General features: G+C 40.0%; 1 long non-coding RNA gene across 1 annotated transcript; it reads right to left on the bottom strand.

Moving 5' to 3' along the window:
• Window positions 1-8512: 8512 nt before the first annotated feature.
• On the bottom strand, window positions 8513-14326 carry LOC125611877. The gene is made up of 3 exons (XR_007342112.1): window positions 12261-14326; window positions 11560-11681; window positions 8513-9736 (listed from the first exon to the last, which is right to left on the bottom strand). It is a non-coding gene; the product is annotated as an uncharacterized LOC125611877 (long non-coding RNA).
• Between the last annotated feature and the right edge of the window lie 270 nt (window positions 14327-14596).

Genomic DNA, 14596 nt, shown 5'->3' with positions numbered 1-14596 from the left:
GCACACTTGCCTAGCATGCACAAGGTTCTGGATTCCAACCCCAGCATACACACTCAAAAAAAAATTATTTTCTCTAAATGTAGGTAAGCAAAAACAAATACAGCTGGGATTCTGCCCTCTGGTGACTCCTGACCTGCTGGGAAGAGAGCTGCATAAACCAACTGTGGCAGTGAGTGGACACCAGGCGGATTCAATTGCAGGTTGCTGCATGATCAGCTCTCCAACTCTCATGCCATTGAGCACGCCCAGACTGGTGCTGCCATCCCAGGTACCATTGTCTTAGGGAAACCTGCAATCAGGGTCCAAACCATCAAGCATTACGTTTGACAGCTTAGTTCAGGTGCCTTAATAGATGTTTTATACAGAATGTAATCGATCCATTAGGAAATAAAAATCATCCAGGAAGCATTTTCTAAGAATGTTTCCATGGAAGTTTTTGGTTTCCCAAAATTACAGAGTTTTTCACTCATAAAAGCATGCGGTTTGAAATAAAAGATAGAGCAACGAAGCCAACAGCCCTGAGCTACATGCAAGGATCTGAGCTACATTTATGAAGAGTCTGGGGGCTGGTAGCATAGCCTGCTGCTCCAAGGCCCTGAACATGTCAACTCTTCTATCACCCATGGTGCCCTCTTGCCTCCTGTGAGCTCATACCATGATTTGGCAAGAACTCATAAGATATCTTTTTGTAATTTTGTATATTTTATAAACATGCCATGTGCTGATGCCTTATCTCCCTAATCAGACCACCAGTTCAGGAATGGAATTTTGAAAGTGTGCTGCCTTCTCAGACCACATCCCAACTCCAGACCCAGAGGCAGGATTCTTGGCAAAAGGGACCCTCCAAATTGGCACATCTCAGCTCCAGGCTTGAAGCCTTTATGAATGGGTTGATGCCATTGTTCAGGAGTGGGTTAATAACCACTGGAGGAGAGGCAATAAACTAGAACTCTGCATCCAGATAGAGAATCCACATTATTCTCAGCCTGGCAGGTCCTCATTCAGCCCTCCAGCTGACCTGCCTTGCAGGCTGGGTACATGGGATGGGGCACTCCCCTCTCAAGTGAACACTTTCGGGGACAGAGGAGAGCCTGTATCCCCCACCCCATGGACATGGAGCTCCAATACCTCAGATTATATACTGTAGGATTTCACTTAGTATATGCTCATATAATTATTTTATATTACATATAAATTCCACTTATTTTATCCACTTATTGACAAAATTATAGAAGCAGAGGACAAATTAATAGTCGCAGAACAGAGAAGAGGATGAGGGGGTGAGAGGAAGGTGGTGGTAAGCTATAAATGGGCAATAAGAGGGGCTTTTTGTGATGGATAGTGAATACACAAACAATTACAGGTGATAACGTTATGAAAAACTAAACACACAAAAATGAGTACAAATAAAGCTGGTAAAACCTCAGTGTCCTGGTTCTGATATTCTACCATAATTTTGCAAGGTGTTAGCATTGGATCTAAAGCTAACAAACAATGGATCTCCTAGTATTATTTTGTGCGGGGGGGCGGGGGGGCGGGGGGTGGTACTGGGGAGTTAACCCAGGGCTCTCTATCACTGATCCAAACTCTCAGCCATTTTTAAATTTTTGTATTTACTTATTTGTCTGTCTGTTTGGGGCCCCAGGGATTTAACCCAGGGGCGCTTAACCACAGAAACACATCCCCATCCCTTTTTTAAATTTTTTGTTTTGGAACAGGATCTCCCTAAGTTGCCATGGCTGGCCTCAAACTTGCAATCTTCCTGCCTCAGCTTCCTGAGTTGCTGGAATTACAGGTGTATGGCATCGTGCCTGGCTCCCATGTTATTTCTTACTTCATTTTCTCTCAGTAAAAAAATTTAATTTAAGTTGTTTTTTTAAAAGGCAATAAACTAGAACTCTGCATCCAGATAGAGAATCCACATTATTCTCAGATACATATGAGGTATTTGTCCCAATTAGCCAGAACTTTCCTGAGTTTAGTACTAAAAGTCCTTCATCAAACTCATCTCTCTCATACAAATTGGGATGATCGGTCACATTAACATTTACAAAAATTGATTATGCCCAGTTCTCAAAACAAAACAATTCTCCACACATTTCAAAGGATAGGTAACATAAACACCGTATTCTCTGACCACAATACAATTAAACTGAAAAGTCAGTTCAAAATATTTTTAAATCCCCTAACATTTGAACACTTTAAAACACATTTCTAAATAACTTAAAAGTCAAAAAAATAAGAGAAAGTTATGAATTCTTAAAGCTGAACAATATGAAGTTACTCCACTTAAGCAATATTCTGAGTATTTAAAGATACAATGGATGTGTTCTCTCATGATCTCAAACCTTAAAGCTGGAAGGAGGACAAAAATGTCACCATGAGCTTCAGGTGCAGCACAGTGGTACGGCACTTTCCTAGCGTGCCTGAGACCCTGAGTCCTATCCCCAGTACCACAAAATTTCTTTTAAAAATATTGCACCTGGGGCTGGGGTTGTGGCTCAGCGATAGAGCGCTTGCCTAGCCTGTGTGAGGCCCTGGGTTCAATCCTCAGCACCACATGAAAATAAATAAATAGAATAAAGGTATTGTGTCCAACTACAACTAAAAAATAAATATTAAAAAAATATATATGGCACCTTTTTATAAAGCAACCTGGCAACATGGAAAGTACCAGACTGCTTTAAAGTGTCCATACTCTTGACTCAGTAAATTCCACTTCTAGGAATCTATCTTAAGGCTATAATTTACAGTCAGGGCTAAGATCTACATTCCAGATAGCCACTGCAGCATTGTTTCTGATTGTCAAAATAAGTGTAAGTGTTCTAAAGTCCCAGTAGGAGAGATTAGTCAAATAACACTTGGCATACAAATAAGATAGCTTATCACGTAGCCATGAAAAACAATGTTGAAGAACAATTCTTAATGACCTGGGGAAAAAATTATGATATAATCTTAAGTGAAAGAAGATATGACTATGTCAAAAATATATAGTAGAAAACCCAGAAAGAAATATGCTAACAGGTTTGCACTATTATCTCTAGATGGCAGAAGATTGTCATTTTTTATTTAAAATGTCTTCATATTTTCCAAGTATTTCACAATGTGCTTGTAATAGGACTTAATATATTTAAATTGTTTACTTTTATTAATGTATAGACAAAGGGGGAGGGGGAGAATTAAACCCAGAAGGTTATCATGAATTTAGCAGATGAGGAAAGAAAGACAGAGAACCTCTTTTCTTTCTTTTTTTTTTTTTTTCATTGGTGGGGCTGGAACCTAGGGTTAGACCTCTTTCTGGACTTAATCAGGTTACCAGGTTCTAGCTTCCTTAGGGGGGAAAAATTTTGTTTTAAAAAAAAGTTGGATTTACTTTTTAGTACCTCCTTAAGATAAGCCAACCTAGTGGTGCTTCTATTTGTAAGAGCCAAAAGCTGGAAACTATCCAAATATCCTTCAAAAGTAGAATGAATAAATAAATTGTGGTACAGTCATTCCCCCAATTATCCACAGTTTCACTTTCTAAAGTTTCAGTTACCCCTGGTCAACTGCAGTTCAGAAATTCCAGAAGTATTGGAATTTATAAATGAAAAATTCCAGAAGTAATCAATTCACACATTTTAAATAATTTTTACTACAGTATATTGTTTTAACTACCCTATTTTATCACTCTGTATTGTTGTTAGTCTCTTATTGTGCTTACCTGATAAAGTTCATCATAGGTTTACAGGAAAAAGCATCACATTTATAGGGCTCAGTAGTCTCTGTGGTTTCAGGCATTCACTGGGGAGTCTTATAAACTATTCACTGTAACATTCACACACAGGGTTGTTATATAGCAAAAAGAATGACCTGCACATACAAAAGTATGGATGAATCTCACAAATATAATATTGAGTGGAAGAAGCCAGTTTCAAGAAAGTATCATCCCACCTATTTATTATATACAGATGGGCAGAACTTATGTAGGCTGGTAAAACTCAAGAAAGTGGTTTCCCTTAGAAAGGGTGGCTAGGAGGGAGCATGAGAGGGCTGCTGGGGTGCTGTAATTTCTTAACCTAGATGCTGGACACCAGAGGCAATTTTAGCTTGTGGAAACATATGGACCTGCAGGCTCTGATCTGAACACTTTCTCTATGAGTTATTGTTCATCAATATAAAGTTTTCAAAATGGAAAAAAAAACCATAATGGTGCTTAAAAGCACACTTGGAATTTATTTTTTCTTAATTGGAGAGTTTCCTGAAAAAAACACTAGGCTTCCTAGAATTTTTATTAATAATTCAAGTCTTCCAAGCCGAGTTCCAAACAGAACAGCATCTACTAACACATCTTATGCACCTTGTTCTGAAGCCCTCTTCCCACTCTAGCTACTTTCTCTGGATCCAGAGCTGTCTGCATCCCCTGCCTACCACCAGTAATTAGCTGCTCTATTTTGATGTATATGAAATATGAAGCCATCAACAGGATATAACATGGTGCCACACGGCTTGGCTTAAAGGGAAGAGAAGAGATGCAAATGCTGGGCTTATTCTTATCCTACTGAGTTTCCTCATTCTGAGCACCCTAACCCCAGCACCTAGACCCAGATTCCTGGACCCAGATTCCTGGACCTATTCTGCAATCACTGATATTTATTTGGCATCTGGGCTAAGTTCAGGGGATACAAATGTGAGTAGGTGCCATGCATGGAATAGAGGTTTCCAATCTCAACTGACAAGGCTAAGGGTGGGCTGTGCCTTCCCCAGAGAGGTGACAAGTGTACTAAGTTCTACATGATGAACAGGAGTAAAGTCAACAAAGGAAGGGGAAGCACTGCAGGCCACAGAATAGCATGTATAAAGGCCCAGAGGCAGGAAAGACCTACCTACAAGAAATGCAAAGATGGTCTGTGTGCCTGGGACTAGAACACAAGGAGAAGCATGGAAAGCGGTAAGACTGGCAAGATAGGCAGGTGCAGATGAAATGGGAATCCTCTCTGCTGTGCTTTTCCATTTCCAGGGCACTGAGGCATAACCTCATCAGCCCCTGCACCACCACCAGGAGTTACCAACAGCAGGTGAGTTTGTTCCAGGTTTGCAGATGAAGCAAATGTTCATCTGTGACTTGCCAGAAGCCACACTGCTCAGGAGTGGAAAGCCCTGGTGCTCTGACTTTGTCCTGTACTACTGCTGCCTTCCCTGCTGTGCAGTTCAAGCTGAGTCTTCCTTCTGGCTCAGCCTCAAATCCCATACTGAAGGCATCAGCTCTCAGAGCTGGAAGGAACTGGAGGAAGGGCACCTCTAGTATGCTCCCAAAGTGCGTCTTGGGAGAATGGAAGAGTCCCATAATCTCTGGTGGGGTTTTTCCTGGTTTACTCTAAAACACAGGCTAGAATCCTTTTAGCTCAGACTTCACCAGTAGGGAAAGGCTTTGGCATGGTGTGGGTTTGACCAAGCAATCCTTGCTTTTGATTCAGGTGATCCACAGCTCCGGGCAGCTGCTCTGGAAATGCTTCTATGGACCAGAACACACTCATAGGAGCCTCTTACCCACATTCCAGGTAAGAGGCTCCACAGAAACTTTCTCCTTTTCTTATGCCTTCCTAAAACAAGAAGATCATTATTCATTTTAAATGGCCTCTCCTAACCTACAAATTGTTAATTGATTTAGGGGAAAAAAAAAAAAAAACACTTACCCCTTCTTCTTCAAATATTCCAGGACAAATTCTGCTGACTTAAATTTTTGGCCTCTCTCTGTAAAACTCAATTATTTGCTAACCTTTGCACACACACACACAAAAAAAAAAAAAAAACTACACACATCCTTAACAGTGGGCCTTGAGTAAGAGGCCACCCTCAAGCCACTCACCATGCCATGAGGGAGGCTGGGAAATACAATCTTCAGCTTTGTATGTGACTAAAAATGGGGCTCTGTGGTTAAGTTTAAAAACCAGAATAATCCTTAGAAAGCCATCAGTAGACTCCACCAGAAAGGAAATTATTCCTAATTCAGACACTGATCCCCAATATAACCTTGGCATCAAAGCCAGATGTGAACAGTATAAAAAAAGAAAATCCCTGGCCAGACTAGCTCATGGACATAGATGCAAAAGTCCCAAACTAAATATTAGCAACTGAATCCAACAGAGTATAAAAAAGAGAATATCACTGTGGCCAAGTTTTATTTATTCCAGAAATTCAAGGGTGGTTTCATGTTAGAAAACTTATCATTATCATATAACAAATTAAAGGATAAAAGTATGACTACTCAGAAAAAACATTTGACAAATTTACTCACTCATCAGACAAACTCTGAGTGAACTAGAAATACAAGAAAATACTTTAACCTAACTAAGATTAATTAACAAAAACCTATGGGATACATTCCTTTTTCTTTCTTTCTTTTTTTTTTTTCTTTTGTAGTCTTTTTTTTTTTTTTTAAGAATAGAAGATCAGTCCCACTTTTAACACTTCTGCTCAAACTACATTGGCAGTCCTGGCCAAAGCAACACAATAAGAAAGACAAAGTCATAAAGAGCAGGAATAAAGAAGTAGAACTATATTCATCATATACGATATAATTGTTCCATAAGAATCTACAGAACAAATATTGGAAATCAGTAGAAATTCTGGCTGGGTAGCCAAATATAAACCAGTGTTTGGAAATCTACTCCATTTATACACACCAGCAAGAGTTAGAAAATATAATTATAAAAAACCAAACTCATTTAACATGACTCAACACTGCAAGGTAATCTGGGCATGGTGACACACACCTATAATCCCAGCTACTCAGGAGGCTGAGGCAGAAAGATTTGAAGTTCAAGGCCAGCCTGAACAATTTAACAAGCCCCTGCCTCAAAATTAAAAAATAAAAAAATCTGAAGTTGTAGCTCAGTGGTAGAGTGCTTGCCTAAGAAGGCATGAGACCCTGGATTCCATCTTCAGTACTACTATTAATAATAATAATAATAAAATTAATAATATGTAATAATATAATATTAATATAATAATAACAAAATATTGAAGACATATAAGGAAAAAATAATAAACTATTGTTATAAAGAATTAATCAGGACCTAAGTAATTTGAGACTCATTTCTTGGATTTTGGATATTTAGACTGAAAAAAATAACAATTCATTTCTTCCCAAATGGAAATATTTGTTCAATATAATTCCAATCAAACTCTCAACAAGCTTTTGAGGACCTCAATAAGTCCTTATTCCTCAAGAAAAAGAATGAGATAGAATAAATTAGACATCAGTCAAGACTTATTATAAACCTACGGTACTTTACACTAACGTTATTGCTTCAGGTAAAGACAAATTTATCAATATTGGCTATAAAGACTTGGCTATAAAACCAAGAAGCAGACCCCACAGATAAACAGAAATCTTTTATATGACAGAGGTAACATTTACATCAATTTGGAAGAGTTGGACTACTCAATAAATGATGCTGTAATAATTAATCATGCATATGGTGGAGAAAATTAAATTGGATCCTTATGTTTCACTGCCCAAAAATCAATTCCCAATAGATTGAGAAATAAAATATAAAAGTACAGGGATTGAACCCAGGGGAGTTCTACCACTGAGCTCTCCTCCCCCCGCCTTTTTTTTTTTCCATTTTGAGATAGGCTGTCCCTAAATTGCTGAGGCTGGCCTCAAACTTTCCATCCTCCTGCCTCAGCCTGTCGAGTAGTTAAGATTAGGTGTGCACTACTGTGTCCAGAAAAACCTTAAAAATTTTAAAAGAAGATATCTTTATGGACTCGAAGTAGATTTATTAAACAGCTCCATAAGTACTAACCATAAGTTGATGAATATATTTAGCTACATTAAAATTTATACCTCCTATTTATCGAAAACAAGACATAATTTTCAAGGAAATGGATAAAATTGGAGGTTGTCATGTCTGAGCAAAATAAGCCAGGCTCAGAAAGAAAAATATCTGATGTTTCTCTCATATGTAGAATCTAGAAAAAATGAAACAAAGAAAAAATAATGACATGGAAGTGGCAGGAGAGAAGGGAGACTATTAGAGAAGGGGAAGGTGACAGGGGCAGGGAAACAATAGGGAGGGGGATGTGATCCAAGTATGTAGTATGCATATAGTACATCATCACAATGAAACCCATTATTTTATACAATTAATATACACACTAATAATTAATATTTTAACTTTAAAAAACAAGACACAAGGGACTGAGGTTGTGGCTCAGCGGTAGAGCGCACACCTGGCGCATGCAAGGCCCTGGGTTCCATCCTCAGCGCCACATAAAAATAAATAAATAAAAATAAAGGCATGTGTACAACTAAAAGAAATAAATATTTTTTAAAAAGACACAAACTGATAGAAGATATCTGTAAAATATATGACCAATACGGAACTCGTATTCAAAATATATAAACTAGCCTATAAATCATTAGAATAAGATAAACAATCCAACTGCAAAATGGTCAACAAATAAAAATAGGTATTTCAGAAAAAAGAAAACCCAAAAGGAATAAATGTTCCATTGTCCATGAATAAACCTACAGAATGATGCAAAATCCCATTAATCATCAGGGAAATTAACTACATTCACAGTAACATCTTACATTAACTTGCTTGGCAACAATTTAAAAGTCTGCTGTGACCAAGGGTTTGTTTGAATGTGTGTCAAGGTAAACTCTTAGGTACTGCCTGTGGATTATAAATTGGTATAACTTTCAACCCATTTGAAATTACCTTGTGAACTTGAACATTTACATGCCCAACTACCTTTCTTTCCATTCCTTCCTGGAGCAACATGGGCACAAGGAGACTATTCAAGAGCATGCATTGAATACTGTTTATAACAACAACAAAAAGAACTACATACAATGACACCATTTCCATAAAGCTCAAACGCAAGCAAAACTACATGATAAGTTAATGGATATAAGCATATGTGATGAAGCTATTTTTTTGAAGCAAAGATTTGAAATTCAGGATAATGGCTCTTATCAGGGGAGGCAGGCACACGAACAGGGAAGGAGGACATAGGCAGATGCAACCAAATTGATAATGCTTTGATTCTTGGACGGGGTCATGGGCTCACAGATGTTTATTTTGTTGTATGTTTCATTACATATATTTTACATTGAACATTTTATACTTTGGTTTGGGAGTGCCAGGGCCTGTTACATGCTAGACAAGCTCTCTACCACTGAGCTTCACCCCCAGACTAACATAAAAATCTAAAAGAATTACTCTCCCCCACAAAAAAGAATAGGCCCCATTTAGTAATGCTTAAGAAGAGGTAAGTCCTGAAGTTATAAGTGACAGATTTAGCTCCTGAAGCAGTCAATTTCCAGCCACATTTGTCCTGGGATGCTAGAGTCAGCTGGAATCCTGGACTGGTAAGCAGTAAAGGTGAATCAAACCAAAGACAGAAGGTCTTTCTGTCCGCTGGGAAGTAGAAAAAGGCAGTGGCCTGCCCATCAACATACTCCAGTGATGGAGATGCAGAGTTCGTGAACTGACTGGTGGCAAGCAAGAAGTCCAGAAGGAAGACGAGCTGGGTGATGTGTCACAGCAAGGCAGCCAGCCAGGAGAGGCACAGGGCTGCAGCCAGCCCTGGAACAGGTCCCAGCCTGAACCCCACCAGAGAAGAGGAACAGGGACCAGCCAGTCCTCCCAGATCTGGCTGCAGCCTTGGACAGGTACCAAGTAGACCTTCTGTCATCTTTGGGATGAGGGTTCCAGAAGATAGAAGAGCCAAAGATGAGCTGGAGAGGGGAGGGAATAAAAGACATGGAGGAAAATATCACTTTGGGGTGGTTGTGAAGAAAAGGATATCCACTCCACCAAGTAAAAACACTCCCTGGCCTCTGGGACTCTCTCCTGATCCAACCCCACCTCTAGCAGCTAAGAACCTGAGGCTGCCATATTGTTTTATCTATCTTATGGTGCAATGAGGACCGTGGCCCGGTGGGCACTCCCACTAGATGTTAATACCTCTAATGCCACCAGTGGCTCCCCTGTCTAAACGTTTTCTTCCCTCCTGTCTTTGCTGCTTTTACAGCACTAAAGTTGCTCATTATATGATTGATTGATTGATTGAATGATTGTTCACAGAGTGTATTTCCTTGAGCTGCAAGCACTTTAAGGTCAGGCCTAACTCCTTTATATTCCCTATCAGCTTCCTCAGAACTGTAATCCAGCTGACTCTCAATAAATATTGTTAAATTTTAATGAATTTTTTTAAATCTGGGGAAGAAGGAGATCACTGTAAACTATTATTGTCAGCCACAAACCATTTAATAAAAATTAATTTTCAGAATTTTAAAAAATTTTTCAATTTAGATGGACAGAATAATTGATAGATTGATTTTTGTGTGGTGCTACTGAGGATTGAACCCAGTGCCTCACACATGCTAGGCAAGTGCTCTGACACTGACCCAGTCCCTAATTTTCAGAATTTTATTAAGGTAGATTTTGATTAAAGAATTGAGAGAAAGTTGGAGGAAATTTCTTGAAGAAGAAGGGAAAAAACTATGTGACCATTTAGAGAGATGATTTTTTAAAAATCATGACTTACTCATGCCCTAAAGCACTGTGGACACATTAAAAATAGCTAGACTTCTGTAGACCATCATAGAAAGATATCAGACATATTATTAAGTTAAAACAAAACAAACTCTTGCAAAACATTCACATGTGACCTTATTTTTGTTAAAAAGTGACAGCAAAATACATGTCTCTCCATTGTAGAAGAGACCTGAAAAAGATGCAGACAAAATCATACACAGTGGTCACCTCTAGCACCACTTTTCTCTAACTCTGATGTAACCATGTATGAATTGCCTGAGAGTACCGTTAAAAATGTTAAAATTAAATTCTCATTAAGTAGGTCTGAATGAAGTCCAGATTCTGTATTTCTGACAAGGTCTCAAGCAATGATATCCCAAAGCCAGATCATCCTGGCTTGTGAGAGCTGCAGGTTACACAAGAGTTTTGCAATTCCTTTGCAAAATGTAGACATCCTTAAATATTATAGTATATTTACTGAGGCTTGGAATGTAGCTCAGAGGTACAACATCTGCCTTGCATACACAGGCCCTAGATTCCTTCCTCAGAACCACAAAAGAATAAATAAATCAAATATATATATATTCATAAGTAAATAAGTTATATTCAAAACTCATTACTTATTATTCTTTACCAATTTACTCTTATATTCTTGAGGTTGTACGCATAAACTACTGAATCTGTAAGTGGGGAAAAAAATATCTAATAGTATGCCACTATTCCTAGTTTTGCACTCAGTGACATCACACTGATGGCATGAAATTTGCCATGGTGAGAGCATTTTACAATGGAAACTGGGCCAACACTATAGATCAGGGTTTTTATTTTCTTCTTCTTTTTCTTTTAGAGAGCCACTTGTTAAACACTTACCAGCACACCACCACTATGAACATAGAGCATTGGTCTAAGGCACAGGGCTATTTGGGGAAAAGTTTTAAGAGTAAGAGGAAAGAGTACCGAAGAGGGAGGCTGTGAACTTTGAATTCAGATTTTGCCACACTAGTATTTTCTGTATACCTACCTCAAGGGTGGCATATTGTCCCTAACCAAATGCTTGCCAACTGAGGAAATGAATAAATGCTGTGAAGAACCAAGATCATCTGCAGAAGAGCACTGGATGGCTCACTTCACTTCCCACAGGAGCTGGGAATGAACGAAAGAGCTGGTTTGTGCTCCTGGGGGCCCCAGGCAGGGGTAGCCCAGAGCTGGCAGGCTCCCTCCCTCCCGCCTCAACATTTCCTGTATATGGTTTTGGTTCCTGCATCTGGCAGCCAGTATTGATTCATGTACTCCTCTAGAGTTCAGCAAGAACTATTTAGCAAGAAAAGCCCAAGGCCGAACTACTGGTTGAGTAAACAAACAGCCAGGTCTGGACAAAGCTCCAGCCGGAACCCACACCGCCACTCCTCCTCCCACCCTTCGGCCCCTCTCCTGCTTCTAGAACCTTCTCTCTAGCCCTGTTGCTCCCTCTAACTACTCTTACTCCTCGAACCACCAGAGGCAAAGTTCCACAATTAATGGAAACTTCCATCCCTCCAGCTCCTACCTGCTCGGGTGTCACCAATCCAAACGCACCAAAGCTGAAGTCAGAGCCATGGCCTGGTGGGCCTGGTGGGCCATCTGAGCAGACCTGTGGGTCAGGTCTCAGACCCTTAGGCAGAAACAGCTGTGCTTCTGCACCTGGTTCCAGCGAGTCACCCACACTCCCCGTCATCATCCTACCAATGTCCTCTGCACCCCAACTGCAGGCACCCTGGCACTGTTGTAGGCAATGGAAATCCGGGCTGCCCAACCACCGACTCTGAGAGCTCACACTGAGCAGAGGGAGCAAGTCAAACAGATGGTGGTGATCCCTAGGAAGAGACTGAGGTAGGGCAAAGGGGACACGAGTCATGGGGCAGGTGGCATGGGACTGATATGGGGAAAGGTTAATACTACAGAGTGGTGAAGGAGGGCCTCTCTGACAAGGTGGCACTGGAGAAGAGACCTGATAGGGGCCAGACATGGAACTATCCAGGGAGGAACATTTGGGACCAAGACAAACAGAAGCAGGAACCTTCCTGCTATGCTCAGAGCACCCCCAAGTGAAGTGAGCAGGAGCGGAGACCAGAGAGGCCGGCGTGGGGGCGCATCACGAGGGGCTGGGGGCCAGTGAAGGAATCTGGAATTTGGAACTTACTCTGGGAGAAATGGGGAGCAACTAGAAAGTTTTGAGCAGAGATGTGACATGATCTAATTTATTATTTTAAAATCTCATTCCAAGTGCTCTGCTAAAAGACAGGTTCAGGGGCTGAGGTTGTAGCTCAGTGGTAGAGCGCTCCCTAATGCCACACTAGGCGTTTCTGTATACCTATGTCAAGGGTGGCATATTGTGTGAGGCCCTGGGTTTGATCCTCAGCACCACATAAAAATAAATAAATAAAGGTATTGTGTCCAACTACAACTAAAAAATAAATATTAAAAAAAAAAAAGACAGGCTCAGGGGGAAGAGGCATTAGAAGCATGGAGACCAGTGAGGTGGCTGAAGCAAAAGTCTAGGCAAAAAAAAGAGATGATGACACCTGAAACCAAGAGAGAGGCAATAGAGTAGGGCCCTGCTTATATTTTGAAATAGATCTGACAAGATGTGCTGATGAAATTTTTTTCCAGTACTGTGGATTGAACCCAGGGCCTTGTGCATGCTGGGTGCATGTTTTACCACGGAGCTACAACCCCAGCACAGAAGTAATTGGGGGCGGGGCGGGGGGGGGGGCGGTATACAGGGTCTCATTATGTTGTCAGGGTGCTGTCAAACTCCAGGCCTCTTGTGATCCTCCTGCCTTGGCCTCCAGTGTAGCTGGGACTACAGGTGCATGCCACCATGCCCAGCTGTCTGATGAATCTTCATGCCGCATGAAAGAAAGAGAAGTGTCAAGGAGGACTCGGGGTATCATGAGTCTGTCTTATAACAAGCTTTCATGCAGGAGCTGAACCTTGTTCTTTCTCACTGTATTTCCAGGAACAAAGAGTGGTTATTAGGCCTGGCCCACGTTCACCAAGAGAAGATAGGAGAGAGGAAAGAAGGGTGTGTGGAATAAGAATATTTATGCCATTGATATTTCTAAGTCTGGCCTTTCCCAGGAAATCTTGGGGACTGATCCAACAAGTTCTGATGACTTACCTACCTGCCCTCCACACCTTCCAGCTCCCTTTTCTCTTCTTGCACAAAAGCAAAACATTAGCAACTAGCCAGTTGAGAAGCAGTTTACCACTTTTTTTTTCAGCGCTGAGTTAGTGTATTAATCAGTTTTCTACTGCTATGCAAAATACCTGAGGTTGGATACTTTATTTAAAAAAAAAAAAAAAGAGGTTTTTTGAGTTCTCAGTTTTTTGGAAGCTAAAAGTCTAAGATCAGATGGCCTTATTTTATTTTTTATTGTTTGATTCTTCTTAGTTATACATGATAGTAGAATCCATTGTGATAGAATTATACAAGCATGGAATATATCTTATTCTAATTAGGGCCCCCTTCTGAGGATGGGCATGATGGTGGGATTAACTTAGTATTTTCATATGTGTGAAAATTATGTTAGATTTATTCTTCCTATTCCTGTCTCCCCTCTCTTTCTTTAAGTAATCTAATGAACTTCTCTTCTATCCCTTCCCCTTTATTGTGATTTAGCTTCCACGTTCAACCTTTGGTTTTCTGGGATTGGCTTATTTAACTTAGTGTGATAGTCTGCAGATCCATCCATTTACTGGCAAGTGTCATAAAATCATTCTTATTTATGGCTGAGTAATACTCCATTGTGTGTGTAATATATATATATATATATATATATATATATATATATATATATATATCACATATCACATATCACATATTATGATATGTGATTCATATATATTCATATATATATGATTTATTATCTGTTCATCTTTTGAAGGGCACCGAGTTTGGTTCCATAGGTTAGCTATTGTGAATTGTGCTGCTATAAACATTGCTGTGTCGCTGTAGTATCATGATTTTAAATCCTTTGGATATATGCCAAGGAGTGGGATTACTGGGTCAAATGGTG

Source organism: Marmota marmota, unplaced genomic scaffold (assembly GCF_001458135.2).
Source record: "Marmota marmota marmota unplaced genomic scaffold, marMar, whole genome shotgun sequence".
NCBI classification, from domain to species: domain Eukaryota; kingdom Metazoa; phylum Chordata; class Mammalia; order Rodentia; family Sciuridae; genus Marmota; species Marmota marmota.
Note: the sequence above shows the minus strand (reverse complement) of the source record. Positions and strands in the feature narration are given on the sequence as shown.